This window comes from Canis aureus, chromosome 17 (genome assembly GCF_053574225.1).
Source record: "Canis aureus isolate CA01 chromosome 17, VMU_Caureus_v.1.0, whole genome shotgun sequence".
Taxonomy (NCBI): domain Eukaryota; kingdom Metazoa; phylum Chordata; class Mammalia; order Carnivora; family Canidae; genus Canis; species Canis aureus.
This window is the reverse complement of record NC_135627.1, coordinates 59,663,984-59,684,521: the sequence shown is the minus strand read 5'-3', so window position 1 is coordinate 59,684,521 and position 20,538 is coordinate 59,663,984. Positions and strand designations below refer to the sequence as shown.

The 20,538-nt window shown below is 34.5% G+C and overlaps 1 protein-coding gene, 1 long non-coding RNA gene and 1 other non-coding gene across 11 annotated transcripts in view; 2 read left to right on the top strand and 1 right to left on the bottom strand.

Moving 5' to 3' along the window:
• LOC144288107 (uncharacterized) overlaps positions 1-20,538 on the top strand; it is a 128,095-nt gene that overhangs the window by 14,879 nt on the left and 92,678 nt on the right. The window lies entirely within an intron of this gene.
• The window catches only part of LOC144288110 (uncharacterized), a 60,152-nt gene that overhangs the window by 36,845 nt on the left and 2,769 nt on the right, over positions 1-20,538 (bottom strand). For 7 of the 8 annotated variants that reach the window (XR_013356098.1, XR_013356096.1, XR_013356094.1 and 4 more), the window contains exons 2-7: positions 13,512-13,612; positions 11,587-11,778; positions 10,760-10,875; positions 5,474-5,633; positions 4,168-4,263; positions 1,098-1,186 (exon numbers count right to left, since the gene is read on the bottom strand). This is a non-coding gene — a long non-coding RNA (uncharacterized LOC144288110). The remainder of the gene's footprint in view (positions 1-1,097; positions 1,187-4,167; positions 4,264-5,473; positions 5,634-10,759; positions 10,876-11,586; positions 11,779-13,511; positions 13,613-20,538) is intronic. The other variant, XR_013356097.1, reaches the window with a different exon arrangement.
• LOC144288198 (U6 spliceosomal RNA) lies at positions 2,729-2,834 on the top strand. Its single transcript, XR_013356170.1, has one exon. It is a non-coding gene; the product is annotated as a U6 spliceosomal RNA (small nuclear RNA).

The following is a 20,538-nucleotide window of genomic DNA, read 5'->3' as shown; positions in this document are numbered from 1 at the left end:
ATTAGCTATTACTACATTGAAACATTAGAGCATAAACATACAAGTAGGAGAAATAAAATTTAAGGTGTAACTACTAAATTCAGTGAACGATTATATGATCTGCTACTTTTTTTGTAATATGATACATTATTTCAATAGATATCACCTTATGCATTAGCATTGGTACTTTTCCACCCATGAGTAAAGAAATCAGAAATTTAAAATTACCCTAAAAAATATTCTGAGTTAAAAACCCTTTCAACTTAGTAATTATTGTTTAGGGAAAAAATGGAACCTCTGTTGTGCCTCTTGGATTGCCTCTTTGGTGCAAATATCTTTTTTAAAAACTCAAGGACCTCTATAGAATCAATTTGGAATCCAAAGAACACTCACATTAACAATTATTTCTTGGGATCCCTGGGTGGCGCAGCGGTTTGACGCCTGCCTTTGGCCCAGGGCGCGATCCTGGAGACCCGGGATCGAATCCCACGTCAGGCTCCCGGTGCATGGAGCCTGCTTCTCCCTCTGCCTGTGTCTCTGCCTCTCTCTCTCTCTCTCTGTGACTATCATAAATAAATTAAAAAAAAAAAACAATTATTTCTACCAATAGCTCCATAGCTATTGACATTATATCAATTGTATCAAATGACATTATATCGACATTATAGTCATCAATAGGAGAATTTTGGTGACAGGATCTTTGAGGTCATGTAGTCCAACTCTCATCTTACAGATGAGGAAAGTAAAGCCCAGAAAAGTTTTTATTAGTCATTAGCAGTAAGTTTGGAGTGGGCAGGGGCAGATGCGGGATCCTAACACTCTCTCTCAGCCTAATATATACCAGAGGGTATTAGGTTATAAGTACAGTACAGCACGTAGCTAACAGATGAACAAATCTAAGAAAGAGATCTGATTTGTATCCTTCGTATATATTTTCCCCTAAAGATTCTTGTTGGATGATCCATTCCACCTTAATCTGTTAGCACAGACACAAAATTATACAAATTAATGCTTGTGTGAAATAAAACCCAAGAGAGTAGTTGGAGTTAATTTGCCAGAACTACATTGTTGCATAGCCCCTGGGGTGAAGATTTATGTATATCCATATGTATACATACCTGGAGCTTCTTAATCCTGCTTCAGGAAATGCCATTTACATACATTACAATGTAAATAGTGCCCAATGGAGTTGTGCATCATAGGGACACTGCAAATACAAGTTTTGTGTATTAATTTAGGGTAGGCTAATTGCCATACCAGATCAACTCCAAAATATATAATGGCTCAAATTATATCTGCCATAGTAAGAAAGTTTCTTGCTAAAAATAAACAAGTAGTTTAGTACTCAGTTTCCAAGGTGTTCTAGGACCTCGGCTTTCAGTACCAAGCTTCCAGAATCTCCTGATGGGGTCTTGTCTGTTCCAGGCCATTAGGAGGGGTGTTTTTTAGGAGACTCAAAAGTAGTGCATGTTATAACTGCCATTCTTATTCCATTGGCTCTAACTTGGTCACATGCCCACACCTGCCTACAAGGGAGGCTAGGAATAGTTTATCTGTGTGGCCAATAAGAAATGAGAACATAGATTTGTAAGGCTAGCTAAGAGTCATTTGTTCACTTGGGTGCTCTTTCTCTCTCTACACCCACACCCCTACACACAAACTCTGAAGTGGACACCAAAAAATACACTCACATGGTTATTCTTCAAATAGAAATAAACAGTGAAAGAAAGGGGCTTTTATTTAAGAAGTACATTCACCTCTACCCTTTCCTTCCTTCAGGTGGTACCCTAATTAACACATAACAATAACCCAACTGGAAACTGAAATCTAAAAAGGAGGAAAAAGGAAAATTTTTGCAACTATTGTGTGTGTGTGTGTGTGTATTTTAGGGACACAAGACCACCAAGTTCCTCTTTTTAACTACATTGTTAGTAAATAATGTTTGAAAAATATTCAACTTCTTAAACAACAAAAATAGCAATTCCACAAATGAAGGTGGCAGTAAGTGTAGTGGGTTTTTTCCTTTGGATAAGTTGTCATTGTAATTCTCAAACTATTCTTAATCACTCAGTTTTTAATAGAAGCACTGCATGGCCACACTTCTGAAATCATAAACAGGAAGTGTGATATATAAATGTCAGTAAAACTAAAACTCAATTCTATGGCTTGATATTTTTCTTCTCCGCCATATTTTCATGTTAATATTTGATGTTGTATGTACTTAGAATGATGATATGAAGGCAAATAGTAATATTACCTGACAAGTTTTCTTTGACAACGTAACACTTTGGGGCTTGGGGGAAATATGCAGAGCAACCCACAAGTTGTAGATTTCCACAGAGGAAGAAATGGGAATGATCCAGAAATTGCTATTAGTTTGGCATCCTTAGAAACTGCTTTTTCGTTTAGGTTGCCCAACTTTATTATGGCCAGAAGATAGTACATATGGACAAAGAAGTTAGAGAGTACAGGACTCTTCATCTATTTAAAAATCCATTATAGAAAATAGTCTTATACTTTGTATATTCTTATTCTGACACCTCAACAATTCCTTGAATGTGTTCTACTCCATTAATTCTTTCATGAGACAACTAAGGAGTACAGCAAAAATCAGGATATTATCTCTGGTTCCTCTCTATGAAGAAATAAAGGATCTTTGTAGGATTGGTGATATTTTCTACATAACACTATTTCAGTTTCTTTGCTACATGAACATCTCTATGGAAATCTCTTTATGTGAAGAGATTCAGTGCTCGCTTCAGCAGCACATACACTAAAACTGAAATAATACAGAGAACGTTGGCATGGCCCCTGCACAAGGATGATCTGAAATTCGTGAAGCATTCCATAACAAAAAAAGAAAAGAGATTCAAATTGACCAGTCTAGAACTTTTACATTAACTATTTCTGGAGAAACGTACCAACATATAGATGCTTCTGTAACTTTAAAATGTTTTTTCTTTAGGCAACAGTTTCTTAATTTATTCTTAAACTAAGCACTGAAGAAAACGATTTTACTCAAAGTCACATAATATAGGAGTGAAATAGCAAAAAATAGTTCTATCTATGTATCCAAACTCCCTTTCAAGGCAGATCCCAATGTCCAGAGAATGTCTTAAAAGGAGGTAGCCTGCCCATCAATTATCTAGCTTTCTACAGTACGTGAGGCGCTGTTGAGCAGCATACACAATATATAAAAATTGAGGTATTCTATTTTTTATTTATATTCTTATAGATTTATTTTAGAGAGAGAGCAAGTGCAAACGGGGGTAGGGAGGTGGGTAGGGTAAAGGGACAGGGAGAGAATCTCCAGCAGATTCCCTGCTGAGCATGGAGCCTGACTTAGGGCTCAATCCCACCCTGATATCATGACCTGAGACAAAATCAAGAATTGGATGCTCAACCAACTGAGCCACCCAGGCGCTCCAAGAATTTGAGGTATTTTCATTGAAAATTGAGCATGTGAAAAAAGGATTTGGAAGTGTTTGCAAAGTAACATAATAAGAGTGTATTAATCAAATGCAAAGTATAAATAGTTGCTAATGGGAAGTGGAAAATGAACTGATTTAAAACTAGACTGATAATAGATGGTTTACTGGAATAGACAAATTTTATGTAGATTTCTTTAAAGCAGTGATGGATTTTGATTGCCAGAGAGAAAAGATACCCATTGATCATTCACCAGATATTTATTGAGTGCTCACTATGTGCCATGTGCTATACATTGTTCAAGACACTAGAGATAAGGCAATACACAAAACTACTGCAGAGCAGAAATAGATATTTCATCTCTCAGGCATGATAATTTGATAGGAACAGAGAACACAAATATGAGCATACAGAAATGAAATAGAAAGGAAAAGAACTAGTAATGGGCTTATAGTAGAAGGCCTTAAATACTAGGATGTTTCTAAATGGAAGAAAGATGTTTGGGTGTGAATTGAACAATTGAACTCCTTTGGTCACTGCAGTCAGAATAGACAGCTTTTTTTCCCCCCTGTCAGTCAGCATAAACTTATAGTTACCAAGATAACACAAACAAAATAAATACACACAGAAAAATTCCCATCTGAAGTGTATGGAAAGCAAAAAGAGAAAGAATGGGTAGCAAAAGTTGAATTTTATCTCTCCTTTTACCTCTAGTTCAATTTTAGGGATATAAGAACACATCTGTTTAATTCTACTTACTGAAGTGTGTAGGTAAGTTACTGGGTTTAGTATTAGCCTGAAAAGATCCTCCAAGGTCGCATATTCAATTTCTTAGTTTCAGCAGACAGAGCTACACTATGAATATTGAAAACAGAATTGTCAAGACAAAACAACAAATAATTTTTGAGCTCTTAGTTGCTTATCGGTGCTATACATATTCTAATCCATAGTCAACAAACATGCCAGACAGCATATTGAGCAGTCAAAGGGATAAGGAAAGTGTGGATCCCATAGTCTTAGCTCATAGTTATCAGTAGTAATATACTATCAGTCCTGCTACTGAACCACAAATCTAAATGGAGGCAATTTAGGATAGACGGGTAAATATTTTAGAGTAGAACAATTTGGGTTTAAGTCTTAACATTACTTATAAATTCTGTGATCTGGAAAAATTACTGCCTTTATGAATCACCATTCTTTCGTTTTACAAACTGGAACTAAAACTCTGTAGCCTAATGGATGTCATAATGATCTATTAAAAGAAGAGACTTCCCAGGTTCAAATCTCAACTCCCTTATGCAGAAATTGTGTGACTCCTTTTCCTCATCTGTAAAATGAAAGTAGTAATAGTCCCTGTATCTCAAAGAGTTGTGAGGATTTAACACCTTAATATATTTGAAGTGCATGTAACAGAGCTTGGCACATAGAAAATGATATATTTACATAAATTATAATTCTTATTTAAAGCACCTACCTAGTACTTGCCCCTTAGTATGTTTCTAATAAATGTTAATTCCCTTTTATATTCAGTTGAAATTATTTTCCTTTAAGATTTTATTTTTCAGGAATCTCTCTACCCTATGTGGGGCTCAAACTTAAAACCCTGAGATCAAGAGTCAGCAGGCTCTACTGACTGAGCTAGCCAGGCACCCAGCCCTCCTTTATTTTCTAGGTACATTTTTTTTTTCTAGATACATTTTTAAATGTAGCAAGCTAAGGTATGACTGATATTCAATAAATGGCATATACATAAGGTATACAATTGATAACTTTTAACATGTATAGAATTGATAAGTATATAACTGATAAATTTTAATATGCAAATCCCTGTGAAACAACTATCACCAGAATAAGACACTGAACATATCCATCAACCCTAAGAATTTCCCTGGCCTTTTTATAATCCCTCCCTCCTAGCACCTCTCTCCTCAGGCAACCACTGTTCTGTCTGCCCTTTGTCCCAATAGATTACTTTGCATTTTCTAGAAATTTATGTTTTCTTTCTTCACTCAGAACATTGTTTTGAAATTAATCCACTCTGTTGCACATAACAATAGTTCATTACCTTTTATTGCTGAGTAGTATTCCATTATATGAATATATCACAATTTATCCATTTATCTGTTGGTGGACATTTGGGTTGTTTCACATTGGAGACTTAAAAATATGAATATTCATGTACAGGTCTCTGTAGGAATATATGCTGTCTTTTCTTGTGGAAACACCTAGAATGAAATGGATCATATATTTGTGTATGTTTGACTTTTCAAGAAACTGCCAAACTGCTTCCAAACCAATTACATCATTTTACATTCCTATTAGGAGTGTATCAAAGTTCTAATTCCTTCACATCCTTAACAACACTTTTCATTTTAGCTGTTCTAGTAGAAGTGTATACATTTTTTGTATATGGATATCCACTTGTTCCATCGTGGTTTTACTCTTATGTTTCCCTAAAGACTAATGAGGTTAATAAAGCTGAACATCTTTTCATGTGCTTATTTGCTATATGGCTTATCTTCTTGTGAAGTTACTATTCAAGTCTTTTGCCTATTTTTTGAGACTTCTGTTTTCTCATTATTGGGTTTTGAGGGTTACATTCTTTAAAAAAAAAAAAAAAAAAAAAAAAAAAAACCTTCCTTTACTTATTTTTAAGTGATCTCTATACCCAATGTGGGGCTTAAACTTATGACCCCTGAGATCAAGAGTCATATATTCTACTGAGCTAGCCAGGCACCCAGGGAATATGTTACATTCTTGATACAAATCCTTTATTATATGCTTTGCAAATATTTCTCTCAGGCTGGAGCCTGTCTTCTTTAGCAGTGTATTTTAAAGAACAGAAGTTTGTAAAAACTTGATTAAGTCCAATTTTTCAATTTGTTCATATATGGATTGTACTTTTGGTGTCACATCTAAGAAATCTTTGTCTCAGAGTCACAAAAATATTTTTACAAAAAAAAAATTTTTTTTTTTACATTTTCTTCTAGAAGTTTAATAGTAATTTCAGGTTTTATGTTTAGGTCTATGATAAATTTTGAGTAAATTTTTGTACATGGTGTTAGATATGAATCAAATTCCTATTTTTATATATGGATATCCAATTTTTCCAAGCATAATGTGTTTTAAAAAAAAAAGCTTTTTTTTTCACTGAATTACCTTCAGACTTTGTAAAAAATCTGTTCTCCTTATATATGTAGTTCTATGTCTGGACTCTGTATTGTTACATTAATCTATTTGTCTATTTTTACACTAATACCACTCTGTTTTGATTACTATAGATATTTAATAAGTCTTGAAATCAGGTAGTGTCAGCCCTCCAACTTTGTTCCTTTTGTTGAAGTAAATTATTTTGGCTATTCTAGATCTTAGCATTTCTATATAAAGTTTAGAATCAGCTTGTCAGTTTTTTTTTTTTTTTTAACTTAGTGGGATTTTGATTTGGTTTGTGTTGAACAATTTAAGATCAATAGATCAATTTAAGGAGAGCTGACACACTCACAATATGAACCCACTGAGCCAGGTAAATCTCTCCCAACTATTTGTCTTCACTTCCTCTCAACAGTATTTGCTATTGTTAGTATACAGATCTTTTATGCCTTTTATCAGGTTTATTCCTAAACATTTCATATTTTTATGCTATTGTAAATGCTATATATTTTTTGCATTTTTATTTTCAGTTGTTTGTTGCAAGAATATAGAAATATAGAGAATTATTGTATATTGGTCTTATATCCTGCAATTTTGCTGCATTCTTCTATTAGTTCTAGTAGCTTTTTTTGTAGATTCCAGCAGACAGAATAGATGGATAATTGTGTCAGTTTTATTTCTTCCTTTCTAATCTGAACATATTTTTTTTTCTTGCCTGATTGCACTGGCAAACCTTTCAATGTTAAATAAAAGTGGTAAGAGCAGGGGCCCGTGGGTGACTTGGTCAGTTGAGCGTCCAACTCTTGATTTCGGCTCAGATCATGATCTCAGGGTCATGGGACCCAGCCTCCTGCTCAGCATGGAGTCTCCTTGTGATTCTCTCTCCCTGTGTCCCTCATCCCAATCAAGCTCTAAATAAATAAATGAATAAATAAAATATTTTTTAAAAAAGGTGTAAAAGCAGACATCATGGTGGTGCTCATGATCTCAAGGGGCAAGCACGCAGTTTTTCACCAGTAGGTATGAGATTATCTGTAGGTTTTCTGTAGATGCACTTTACCTGGTTGAAGAAGTACCCTTCCATTCCTAGTTTGCTGAGTTTTTAAATAGGAAATGAATATTGGATTTTATCAGATGTTTTTTCTCTATCTATTGAGATGATCAGTTTTTCTTTTTTAATTTGGTGAGTTACAATGATTTTTTATTTTTTTTATTATTTTTTTAAAGATTTTTATTTATTCATGGGAGACACACAGAAAGAGAGAGAGAGGCAGAGACACAGGCAGAGGGAGAAGCAGGCTCCATGCAGGGAGCCCAATGTGGGACTCGATCCCGGGACTCCAGGATCACACCCTGAGCCAAAGGCAGCCGTTAAACTGCTGAGCTACCCAAGCATCCCACAATGATCAATTTTTTAAATGTTAAACCAATCCTGTATTCTTGGGATAAATACCACTCAATAAGTAATATATTTTATATATATTGTTGGATTTGATTTGATAAAATTTGTCTAGAATTTTTTACATCTGTGTTCATGAGGGAAATTGGCCTGAGTTTTCTTTTCTTGTAATGTCTTTGTGTAGCTTGGGTATCAGGATAATGCTGGCCTCAAAGAACAAGCTTGGAAGTATTCCTTTCTCTTTACTTTTCTGAAAGAGTTTGTGTGTGATTGGTATTTTTTTTTCTCTAAATGTTGGAAGGATTCACCAGTAAAGTCCTATGGAATAGAACTTTATGGGAATGTTTTAAACTAAAAATTTAATTTTTTGGAAATGGATATGTGACAAAATTATCTGTTTCTTCTTGAGTCAGGTTTCGTAGTTTACCTCTTTCAGGGAATTTAGTCATTTGATCTAAGTTGTTAAATTTTTTGTCTAAAGTAGTTCATAATATTCCTATTATCCTTTCTTTTCCTCCAACCAGTCTGGCTAAAGGTTTATCAATTCTGATCTCAAACAACCAGATTTTTTTTTATCAAACAACCAGATTTTGATTACATAGATATTCTCTCTTGATCTTTGTTTTCTATTTTATTGATTTCCACTTTGACCTATATTATTTCACTTCTTTTGCTTGTGTTTAATTTGCTCTTCTTTTCTAGTTTTTTTTTTTAAGATTTTATTTATCTATTTATGAGAGACAGAAAGAGAGAGAGAGGCAGAGACACAGGCAGAGGGAGAAGCAGACTCAATGCAGGGAGCCCGAAAGGGGACTGGATCCTGGGTCTCCAGGATCACACCCTTGGCTGAAGGTGGCGCTAAACCGCTGGGCCACCCGGACTGCCCCTTTTCTAGTTTGTTAAGGTGGAAGTTGAGATCATTGCTTTGAGACGTTTTGTATTTTTTAATGTAGGCATTTCATTTATATAAATTCTGATATAGTGTATTTTTATTTTCCCTCAGGTCAAAACAATTTTGAATTTCACTTTGAATTGCTTCTTTAATCAGTAGGTTATGTAGAAGCATGTGATTTTGTTTCCAAATATTCAGGGATATTCCAGTTAGCTTTCTGTTACTGACTTCTAATTTAATTCCACTGTGGTCAGAGGACATACTTTGCATGACTTAAATCCTCTAAAATGAATTGAGATGTATTTTATAGTAAAACAGATTGGCAAACCTTTTCTTTTTTTTTTTTTTAAGATTTTATTTATTCATGAGAGACACAGAGAGAGAGGCAGAGACACAGGCAGAGGGAGAAGCAGGCTCCATGCAGGGAGCCTGACGTGGGACTCGATCCCGGGATTCCAGGATCATATCCCAGGTTGAAGGCGGCGCTAAACCGCTGAGCCACCAGGGCTGCCCCACAAACCTTTTCTACAAAGATTCAGACAGAAATATTTTAAGCTTTGTGAGTCACATACAGTTTCTCCTGTCACTTATTTTCTTTTCAGAAATCTTTCAAAATGCAAAACTATCCTTAGCTCATAGGCCATACAAAACCAGGCTAGATTTAGCCCCACCATCATAGTTTGCTAACAGCTGGCCAGGAATATGATCTCTGTGGGTAAATGTTTCATGTACTCTTTAAAGAGAATGTATATTCTGTTAGTGGAATATTCTAGAAAAGTCAATTGGGTAATAATGGTGGATAGTGTTGAGTTTACTATATCCTTGCTATGTTTCAACTTGTCCTAGCAATTCCTGAAGGGGAAGTACTGAAATCTCTGACTATAATTATAGATTTGTCTGTTTGTCCTTGCAGTCCTGTTAGATTTTGCTTTACAAATTTGAACCTCTTTTTATTTGGGGCATAAACATTTATGATTGTTATATTTTCCTAATTAATGGACTCCTTTACTATTATAAAATGACCTTCTTTAACTAATATTCTTCACTATGAAATCTTACTTTGTTTCTACTACATTAATACCACCCCACCAGTTTCTCTTGACTAATATGAACATTAGCATGGTATAACTTTTTCCCTCCTTTTATTCTTAACATTTTTATTTCTTCATATGTAAAGTGTGTTGAGTCTTATTTTCTATCCAATCTGACAATCTCTACCCTTTGATTAGGATTTTTAGGTCATTTACATTTAATGTGGTTATTGATATAATTAGATTTAATTCTATCATCTTGCTATTTTTTATTTGTTCCATTTGTTCTGTATTCCATCTGTTCATTGTTTTTTTCCATTTTATGCCTTCTTTTGGATTGAGTACTTCTTCATTATTCCATTTTTTTCTCCTTTGTTGGCTTATTACCCATAATAGTTTTGTTATTATTCTACTAGTTGCTTTAGGGTTCATAGTCTACATATTTATCACAGTCTACTTTCAAGTGAATTTATACCACTTGACGTATACTAAGAGAACCTTATCTTATTTCTATTTTTCTACTCCTGGTCTTTTTTTTTTTTAATTTTTAATTTTTTATTTTATTTTATTTTTTTAATTTATTTATTTATGATAGTCACAGAGAGAGAGAGAGAGGCAGAGACACAGGCAGAGGGAGAAGCAGGCTCCATGCACCGGGAGCCCGATGTGGGATTCGATCCTGGGTCTCCAGGATTGCGCCCTGGGCCAAAGGCAGGCGCCAAACCACTGCACCACCCAGGGATCCCCTCTACTCCTGGGTCTTAATGTTACTATTGACATATATTTATTAACACGTTATAAACCCCATAATATATTGCTATTATTTTTGTTTAAACAGTTGGTTATCTTAAAAGAGAATTAAATGTAAAAATAACTTACATTTACCCATCTAATTACCGTTTCCAGTGTTCATCATTCCTTTGTGTAGATCTCTATTTCCATCTGATATCATTTCCCTTCCATCTGAAAGAGTTTAACATTTCTTGTAGTGGAGTCTGTTGGCAATGATATTAAATTTTCATTCTGTGAATTTTTAGTCTTTGAAACACTCTCAGGTTCAAAATAAGTAATCATCAATTAATCTCCCTATCATACACTACTATAAATAGTGTGGGCTAAAGTGTAAAAGAGAAAACTAAAATGGATATATTGTACAACCATGAAATACCCTAAAACCTTGCTTCTAAAAGTACAGTTTGAGGCAAAGGAAACTCATAGTATGCCAGGATGCTAAAAGCCACTGAATAAACATGAGGCATCTTCTTAGATATCAATTTTACTAAGGGACTTTGAAAAAATTTTTAAACATTATACTAAACATAGACTATTATGGTATATAATATAACATTTCGTGTTAAATTTAAGATAAAACAAGAGACTAAAGGAAATTCTGGTTGGGGATCAAACTTCTAAGGCACTTTTTTCGCTTTTCTCTACTATTAACCACACTTTTATGAAGAAGTTCGAGAAGCTGTGAACTTGATGATTAATCATGATTTATTGAAACCTCTCCTAAAATTGGATGCTGTCAACAAATGTAGGTTATTCATTGAAGTTTTTATTTAATTTGAATATGCATTTCTGAATTGACCACTATATCCTGTTATTCAGCTCATGAATCATTTCTTATTATACTCATGAAAAGTACACTTAATTCCAAGTTTTTAAAATACCCATCATTATTCCTGTAAAAGACTTTTACTTACCAATTATCATTTTTGTGGCTATCAGCATGTTTACATCATTCAGTACCTGCAATACTGTTCAATTTTCTGATTCCAATCCAGGATAGAATAAGAATACACATATAAACAAGCCTATTAGAAATAAGCCTAAAACAAAGAAGAACAGGCTGGCTATGAAGACCTTACTGGAAAATCCACTTCTAAGACTGCATCCTAAGGAAATAAAGCAAAAAAAGTAACTATTAGATTGTCCCTTTTACAAATAGAGAAAAACATAAATATAATACCCTCAAATAAGAAATTGCCAAAATTATAGTACATCCTTATTCCATATGGAATACTTACTCAGCCATTAAAGGATATTATAGCTAAATATTCATTTCTAGGATGAACAACAAACAAGTATAAAAATTTGAAAACGGAGTTAACAGTTGTTATTTCTGGGTTAGGATTATTAGGATTATTAATTTTTTTCTATATCTTGCTCATCTTGTATATTCTTGAGTAGCAACTGCTTGTAGTAAGAAACACTCAAGTTTCCAAAAACACTAATTCAACATGAATAAATATTCAAAATGATGAGGTCATCATTTGTTTATCCATTAATCAAAATATTTGCAGTATTAGATAAGACATAGTCCTTGCCCTCATGACTCTTAATTTGTGAGGGCAAAAAAAAAGGGGGCATAATCAATACTCTGGACTCCTTTTTTACTGAATCCTCTCTCCCACTGTATTCTACAACACTGAGCTCTGTTGATGTTCCCTTCCATCCTATTTATTCTTAATTTTTTTGCTGCCTTATCTTACTTTGCCCATTTACTAATTTGTTTCTCATTTCCTCACTATATTCAGTTTCCATAAGCAAGGACATCCAGTTCCCCCAAAATTTCAACTATTACCTATTTAGTGACATTCTCTTCCAGCCCCAACGTTTCTCCTAAGCTTCAGAGGCACATGCTGAGCTCCCTACTGAACTTCTCTCTATGGATATCCCAGGGACAATCTTTGATATTCAATACGTCTTCAATGAGTTTCTCATCTCCTTCCCCTTCCCCAGTTTTCTATTCCATATCCTATACACACATACACATAAGAAAAAATCCCTCTTCCTCTATTTGCCTCTATCCTAGTTAACTATACCACTGTTATACTCTAGAGTCAAGCCAGGAACTAGGAAGTCATTCTAGATTCTCCCCGCCTCTATCTATCTATCCTAGTCCAAAATCTTATTCTTTCCCCTCATGACTGTAAAACCACATAAAACTACTTCCATTTACCTAATAATAATTATTGCAATAGTAATATATAATAATAGAGCACATTTTACATTTCCCCTAGTATTTCAATTATGATATTGCAACCATGTTACCTTATTCGCAAACCACGAAGACTTACATAGAAGCAAAAATAGCTTCCACTATTCCCACAGATCAGCAACCTTGTTTATACTCCTGTATCTAAGTTTTTATGACATAGCATTTGTTGCTTTACTACATGTTTACTTTTGAATAAAGCAAACATGGCAAAAGATGATCATAATAATTATTAAGCTGCTGATGGGATGAGCACTGGGTGTTATACTATATGCTGGCAAATTGAATTCAAATAAAATATTTTTTAAAAAGAAAAAAACATAAATAAATCACGTTCCCCCCAAAGTAATTATTAAGCTGCATGTTAAAAGTTCAATAATAGGATTTATATTAAGTTTATATAACAAAATATAATGTTATACTATGTTAGTTCACCAGTATTTCTTTAAAACACATACCAAACACATACCTATACACATATACCACATTAGGAATTAGATAAACTAAAAAACTGAGTTTTTTCTATAAACTGAGCTTCCTTTCATTCCTATTCTATCGTCATTGACAGCACTCAACCTATCTATGCTTCCAAAATGATGAAAGTGAATGCACCCCCACAGCCATCCTTGCCTAGGAGGGTCAGAGGGTCCAATTGCTTCCCCAAGTCTTTTCTACTTTGCTCTCTGATGTCCGAAAGATGGAACCATCTATTCCACATGATACAAATTTTCCTGAAGAGGAAAAACAAAGTATAGTATTTAATAATAATAAAATGAATGAATTCAATAATACCAAAATACAAAAGACAAATACAGAGTTTTCCTTTGTCAATTGGGAAAGAGGAAAATGGTTTATTTTTAAGGAGCTTTCAGAAGCAATGCCTTCCAAATCATTCCTGATTTTTTTCAATATTCTTTAATGCAGATGTATTTTATAATTGGGTGGGGGGGATGTTCAAAAGTGAGTCCATAAACCTAGTGTCAAGGGCATATAAAAGTATTTTTACATCAAGTGATTTACAAGAAGCTTTGAACCTTATCATAATTAACAACTGTATTACTAATTTTTTTTATATCTAAAGGGTTAAACTTTAGGAACTTTCAATTTTTATATTCCTTTCCTTTCAAAGAAGATATGAGTATAAATAAAGGTAGATGAGAGAATCATTAGATTTAGTCATATGCCACAAGAATTTCTTGTCAAGGAAAAGTTTTATATATATACCATATTATATCAGCAGTTTTGCAGTTTATTAAAAATACTGCAGTTAAGTCACATGAGCTTTGGGTTGTTTTGACAATGGCATAAACATCTAATTGTTAAAGAAAATCCTATGCTTAGAAACTACATCCTCCAAAAAGGAGGGAAAATTAGTATGTACGATGCTTTGAACCACTTTTCTTTAAGAGTTTCCTTAAAAGTAGGTATATACCATCCTGGGTTTACTGGGTCAAAAGTTAACAGTATAGGGTCATGAAGTAAATTAAATGTTAACAGCAAAAATTAGAGGACTTAAATTAAAAACATAGGACTAATCCTATGATGAAGAAAAGTGAGGAAAAAGTATTCCCACAAGAGCTGTAAACTGTTCACCTATTTAAAATAAATTACTTCTTCAGAACCACCTTAAAAAGTTAATTTGTTTTAAACACATAAACATTTCTTTGCCAAGAATGTGCTATATTTTTATTCTCATTTCCCTATAGATTTATGCTACATGAAAGAAATATTTTTTTTTACATGTCATAGGGAACTCATCACAATTCTGAGTCATATCTCCTAGAGACCAGAGGGTCTCAATTTTACTTCTGTTTACCAAAAATAAATAAGAAATGAATGATAATAGATTCCTGGTTTCCTGTCCTTCTCAACTTCCAAGACAAGGCTCACCCCAAGTTAAGAAGGTCTCTGAGTAGATCATGAGTTATAATTTTTCAAAGTTTTTACTCAATGTGAAGTTTATTTTATTAAAATCCTTCCAGGGATCCCTGGGTGGCACAGCGGTTTGGCGCCTGCCTTTGGCCCAGGGCGTGATCCTGGAGACCCGGGATCGAATCCCACATCAGGCTCCCGGTGCATGGAGCCTGCTTCTCCCTCTGCTTGTGTCTCTGCCTCTCTCTCTCTGTGTGACTATCATAAATAAATAAAAATTAAAAAAATAAAAAATAAAATCCTTCCATTTTCTTTTGATAAAGGATCAATAGATCCATTTCTATTATTTACCAATCCTTTTTATTATCTTAAACTGTTCCCCTGATATAGACATTTTAATGGCTAGAACAAAAAGTTAACTAACACCTGGTATATTTTGGACCATATATGGTATACAATTCACTGTTCTGGGTGTGTCAGTTTTTGAGAGGGGTGATGTTAAACTGGAGCATAATGAGAAGGAAGCCAAGATGGTGACGGGTTTAAAATCATAAACCAACCAAGGAAACTAAAGATATTTGGAGGGCAGGGGATTCAGTTGTCTTCAAGGTTGAAAATAATAGTGATCATATTTTTTTTAGTTTATTTATTTTTTTAGTAATCTCTATGCCCAACATGTGGAATTCATGACCCTGAGATCAAGAGTCTCATATACTCTTCCAACTGAGCCAGCCAGGTGCCCCAATAGTGGTCATATTTAAAAGGTTACCACACATAGGTGAGAATGAATTAATTCTCAACAGCTGCAGGGGGCACTTTGACATATTTTAACTATTAAGATTCTATAACTCCAATCCTATTATTTCAAAAACAATATCCCAAAACATTATATTTAATATTTCATCAAAAGGCAGCATGTTTACATGAATTTTTTGGAAAGTAGATAACTGAAGTAAGTGGGTTTATCCTTTTCCAGGTATCCTTATTGGTAAAGGGGGTGGGGAGAGCTTATATTTATTCAGTAAATATTAACCACTATTAATTGTAAATGAATTTTAGATCAGTCTCATAATCTGTGCTCAAGATATGGAAGCAAAACAATTCTTGACATGGGTGGGGTGGGGAGGAACCCTTATACTTCTATAACCTTAAATCAGAGTTGAAAATACTATGTATGAATCTGTTCTACTTCCATAATACCCATAATACTATTTTTTAATTGAAATAAACTGATCCTTGCCTAATTTTCTTAAACATTACAAGAACTTGAAACAGATCACTCCTATGCTATAAGGATATGCTTGATTTACTAAATCATTCTACATTTAATTTATATCTTCCTGGTGTTAAAACTATGACTTACTGGTAAAAACAGTCATCTCAAGCAAGTTAGGGTTACCATCGCAGGCAATGAGGTTAATTATCAGAGCCCCCCAAAAGAGGTGATCTTACCAATGTATATCACCCAGATTCAAACTATAGATAACAATTCTACCAACAACCACTAAGATTGTAGCTAACTCTCATCACTATTTAAAATAGCTCATTTTGCATATCTTTGGACACCTTAAGATCATCCATTTGGATTCTCTATCTCTCTTAAGTTCTGTGACTGTGGTCACAACACTAAAGTAATGCTAACAAGTGGGATCTAATTTTTTATGAAGAAGAGAAGCAAATGCTTTAAAAATAGATTTGTAAGACTTATATGATCCATCAGTCCCTCAGCACCTCCCAGTCTCTTAACAATGCCCTCAATTATTGATTTTAAAAAGTAATCCAATAGCAATGAGATAGATGGTGAAAACTTACAAATGTCTTTACTTTCACTTTCAGGTTTTGCTTTTTCAACTTTTCATAATTTTTTTTGTATTTGCTTTCCTTCTTTTGTTTACTGTGTATGTGATAACTATTCTATTTTTCTTATAGACTTATCTCTTTGTACATCAAGGATATTAACCCATTATCTGCTTTATAAGTTCAAAATATTTTTCAGTTTTTCATGTCTTTAGTATATAGTGAATTATTTCCTGTGTATTTATTTTTGTGTAGGTACCAAACATTGTTCTCTGAGATTCTACATATCTTCACGACCTCATCCAATCCCATAAACTCCACCTGTAAATCTAGTCAACTAGTAAATCTATAGACAACATATAAACTAGACCTTTACCCTAAATTCCAGACTTCTAAATCAAAATCCAATCCTAATACCTAGCTATCTGTAAAGTGAGGGTGGGAAGATACACTTGACTCACAGGCATCTCAAAATCAATACTTCATGTATCAAAATCCATCACCTCTGTTCTCCTTTCCTTATCTCAGGAAATGGCCCACAGCCATTCAGTTGCCCACACCAGAAACCTCGGAGTCCTGTGACAGATCTCCTCCTCTCACTTCTCCATAAACAAAGCCTCCTAAACCTCCTCTTTACGTCCTAACCTTCCAGCTTTTTCCATTCTTACTTACTCTGTTCTAGCCAGATGGGCATTGAATTTACCGGTCCTTCCTGCTCAGTATGTTAACTTACACTCTTCCTTTGCTTAGAATGTTCTTCCCCTCTTTTTGGCCTAGCTAATTCCAAAGCCTCGGCATAACTGTCTCACCTTGGAAGGCCTTACTTAAACTTCAAGTGTTAGGTCTCCATGGTGGTGTATGCTTTCACTGCATCTGTATTTTTGTTATAGGACTTATCTCGGTTGTAATTTGTAAGACTATTAACTCAAACACTGTTTCTCTCACTAGACTGCATAAGGTGAGGAACTGTGGCTATAATATTTTTAGTACCTTGCACAATACATGACACAGAGTAGGTGCTAATTATCTGGAAATAACTACATTTTGATACTGAATAAACAAATTCAGTCCCTTTTGTACTTAATGTCATCCCCATTTCTACTTCTTTAGTTCAACTACTCTTTTTATTGCTTGCCTGGATTCTACAATAGCATCTGAAGGACTCAACCACCGCTCTCACACTTTCGAATCTGTTTTCCAGTATCCTTGTTAAAGCGAGTTTCTAAAATATATATCTGATCATATTCCTCACTGGCTTGAGATTTTTCAATTGCATTTTATAAAGGTGACATGCAAGGCCCTTCATGGTTTAACCTCTATCCACTCGATCAGGCTAAAGTTTCTCAACTCCTCCAAAGCCATGCAACAAATCAAACTACCTGAATTTTCTTGAACATGCAAGTCCTTCCTGATTTCTGTCTTCTTACACTCCCAACAGTTATGTTTAAAATGCTTTCTATGGCCTATTTCTACTCTCTTTCACACTGGAATAACCCCAATCCTTTAAGGCTCCGTTGATGTGTCCCTCAAGATACAGCTCTACCCCTGAAAAGCTTTCCTGAATCATTTATTTCTAACCTGGTTTACTCTTTGTCTATATTTATTATTTGTCATTTTTAGAGAATTTATCTATCTTCCATTAGACTTTCAGTTCCTTCCTATCAGGAACTACATATTTTTCATCTTTATATATCCAACCCCAATGTGGACTTTGGTAAGTGTTTGATTAAATCTGTGTGCCAAAACACATCAAGGAGGACATACCTACCTATGGGAACTGGTATTCCCACTTCTGGGAAGTCTTCCAATAAATAAGCAAATAAATAGGAAAATCAATCAGCAACAGTATATGCATAAAAAATGTTCACATCAGAATTATTTATAAAGCAAAATGCTAGAAACAATCTAAACGTCCAGCAATAGAAGAATGTTAGAATCTGCTAAATGACAATGTAGCAGAGCAATTTAGAATGAAAATCATAAATGATATAGTAACTCACAGATGCTAACGACATGTTAAGTGGAAAAAGACAAAGAAAACTGATTTCACACTGTGACCCTTTAAAATTATATGTATAGATATTGACTAAAAGGGAACATGAAAATTGTATGAGTGGTTTATGTGAATTGTGATTTTGTTGCCTTTATTCAGAACTTTATAAATGGTTGCTACGGTATCTTCTCAATTATAATGAAGGTAATTTAAAAATAAACCGACATCATTAATATACGTATGTACATAAGTGTATACACAGTCGTATGTATGTACATTTTTGCTTGTGTATATATTTTGTATATATGTATATATTTCCTGGTTCAGTCTTATGAAAGATCCAAGCAGCAGAGACACCTCATTAGTATGAGCATACCTAGCATTGGTCTCTAATACTATTCTGTACTAACAGGAAACAGGGCTCCTTAGAGAAAAGGCTAATTCCAGGGTTGGGGTGGAGTAAAAATAAGATAAACATGGAACATCTTATTATACCAGAAAGTAAGAAAGTGCTCAAAAAAAAAAAAAAAAAAAAGATGTAGGCATATCATAAAGGCATAGTACCCATACTAAAAGTGCTCCTATTCCCTTAATCTGGATACAGACTTAGATATTTAGAGGTGAAAGGTCATGATATAACTAAACTTACCTTCAAGTGAGTCATAAAAAACCTGACCCCAGACTGGCTCCTATACTGGAGGGGGGAAATGCTCCAAGGTCAAGCTACAAAATTGGAACATGGTGGTAGATTGAAGTATTATTTCAATATAAATTTGTGAATTGATAGGAAATACACTCAAGTATTCATGGGTGGCAGGCCAAGATGTATATAACTTAACTTCAAATGGTTCAGAAAAAAGTTATATGTAAGTTTACATGTATGTGGTGAGAGAGAGACCCTGCACAAGAGCAAGCAAATGATAAGGATGCTCTTTGACCTATTTTTGTAACTTTCTGTAAATTTTAAATTATTTCCTTTCTTAAAAGATTTATTTATTTGAGGAGAGGGAGGGGCAAAGGGAAAGAATCTCAAGTAGACTCCTCCCTGGCTCCCAGGACCCAAGAGATAATGACCTGAGCCAAAATCATAAATGGTACTCTTAACTGACTGAGCCACCAGAGTGACCCAATTTTAGATTATTTCTAAGTAAAAAGATTTTTAAAAAATTAAGTCCACCTTAGAGAAACAAGACCAACAGGAAAATAAAAGTTACTTTAAAACCCATCTAAGGGCAGCCCAGGTAGCTCAGTGGTTTAACGCTGCCTTCAGCCTAGGGTGTGATCCTGGAGACCCGGGATCGAGTCCCACATCAGGCACCCTGCATGGAGCCTGCTTCTCCCTCTGCCTGTGTCTCTGCCTCTCTCTCTCTCTGTGTGTGTGTGTGTCTCATGAATAAATAAATCTTAAAAAAAAAAATCTAAAAGGGGCATCTGGGTGGCTCAGTAGGTTAAGCATCTGCCTTTAGCTCAGGTCATGGAGCCCTGTATCAGGCTTCCTGTTCACAGGTGAGTCTGCTCCTCCTTCTCCCTCTCCCTCCTGCTCTCTCGCTCGCGCTCTCTCTCTCTCTCTCTCAAATAAATAAAATCTGTAAAAAAAAAAAATATAAGCAAATTGTTTTTAAAACATTCTCCAGTATATACTAAGTTGTCAAGCTACAGTTAAAAATGTTTTCTTCAAAGGTCTTCATTCTTGTGTAAAAGATGAACAGACCTATAGCTTTCATAGTTTTATCTAAATAAGTTAATATGTTGAAGCCAACATTCCATCAGTTGTAGCTTACTCATTAGAAACAGCAGGAGGGAACGAAAGCATTGAAATTATAAAACCTCTGTTCTCCACACTACCCATATTTACCATTCGTTTGCTGGTGATTGCATTCGTTTCCAAGTAAAACCTCAGATTTTAAATTATGACTTCAGTTCTACTGTTATGACAAGTAAAGAGTATGCAGAGACACAAATGGGGTGGGTGGAAACGGGTGGGGGTAGGGCTGT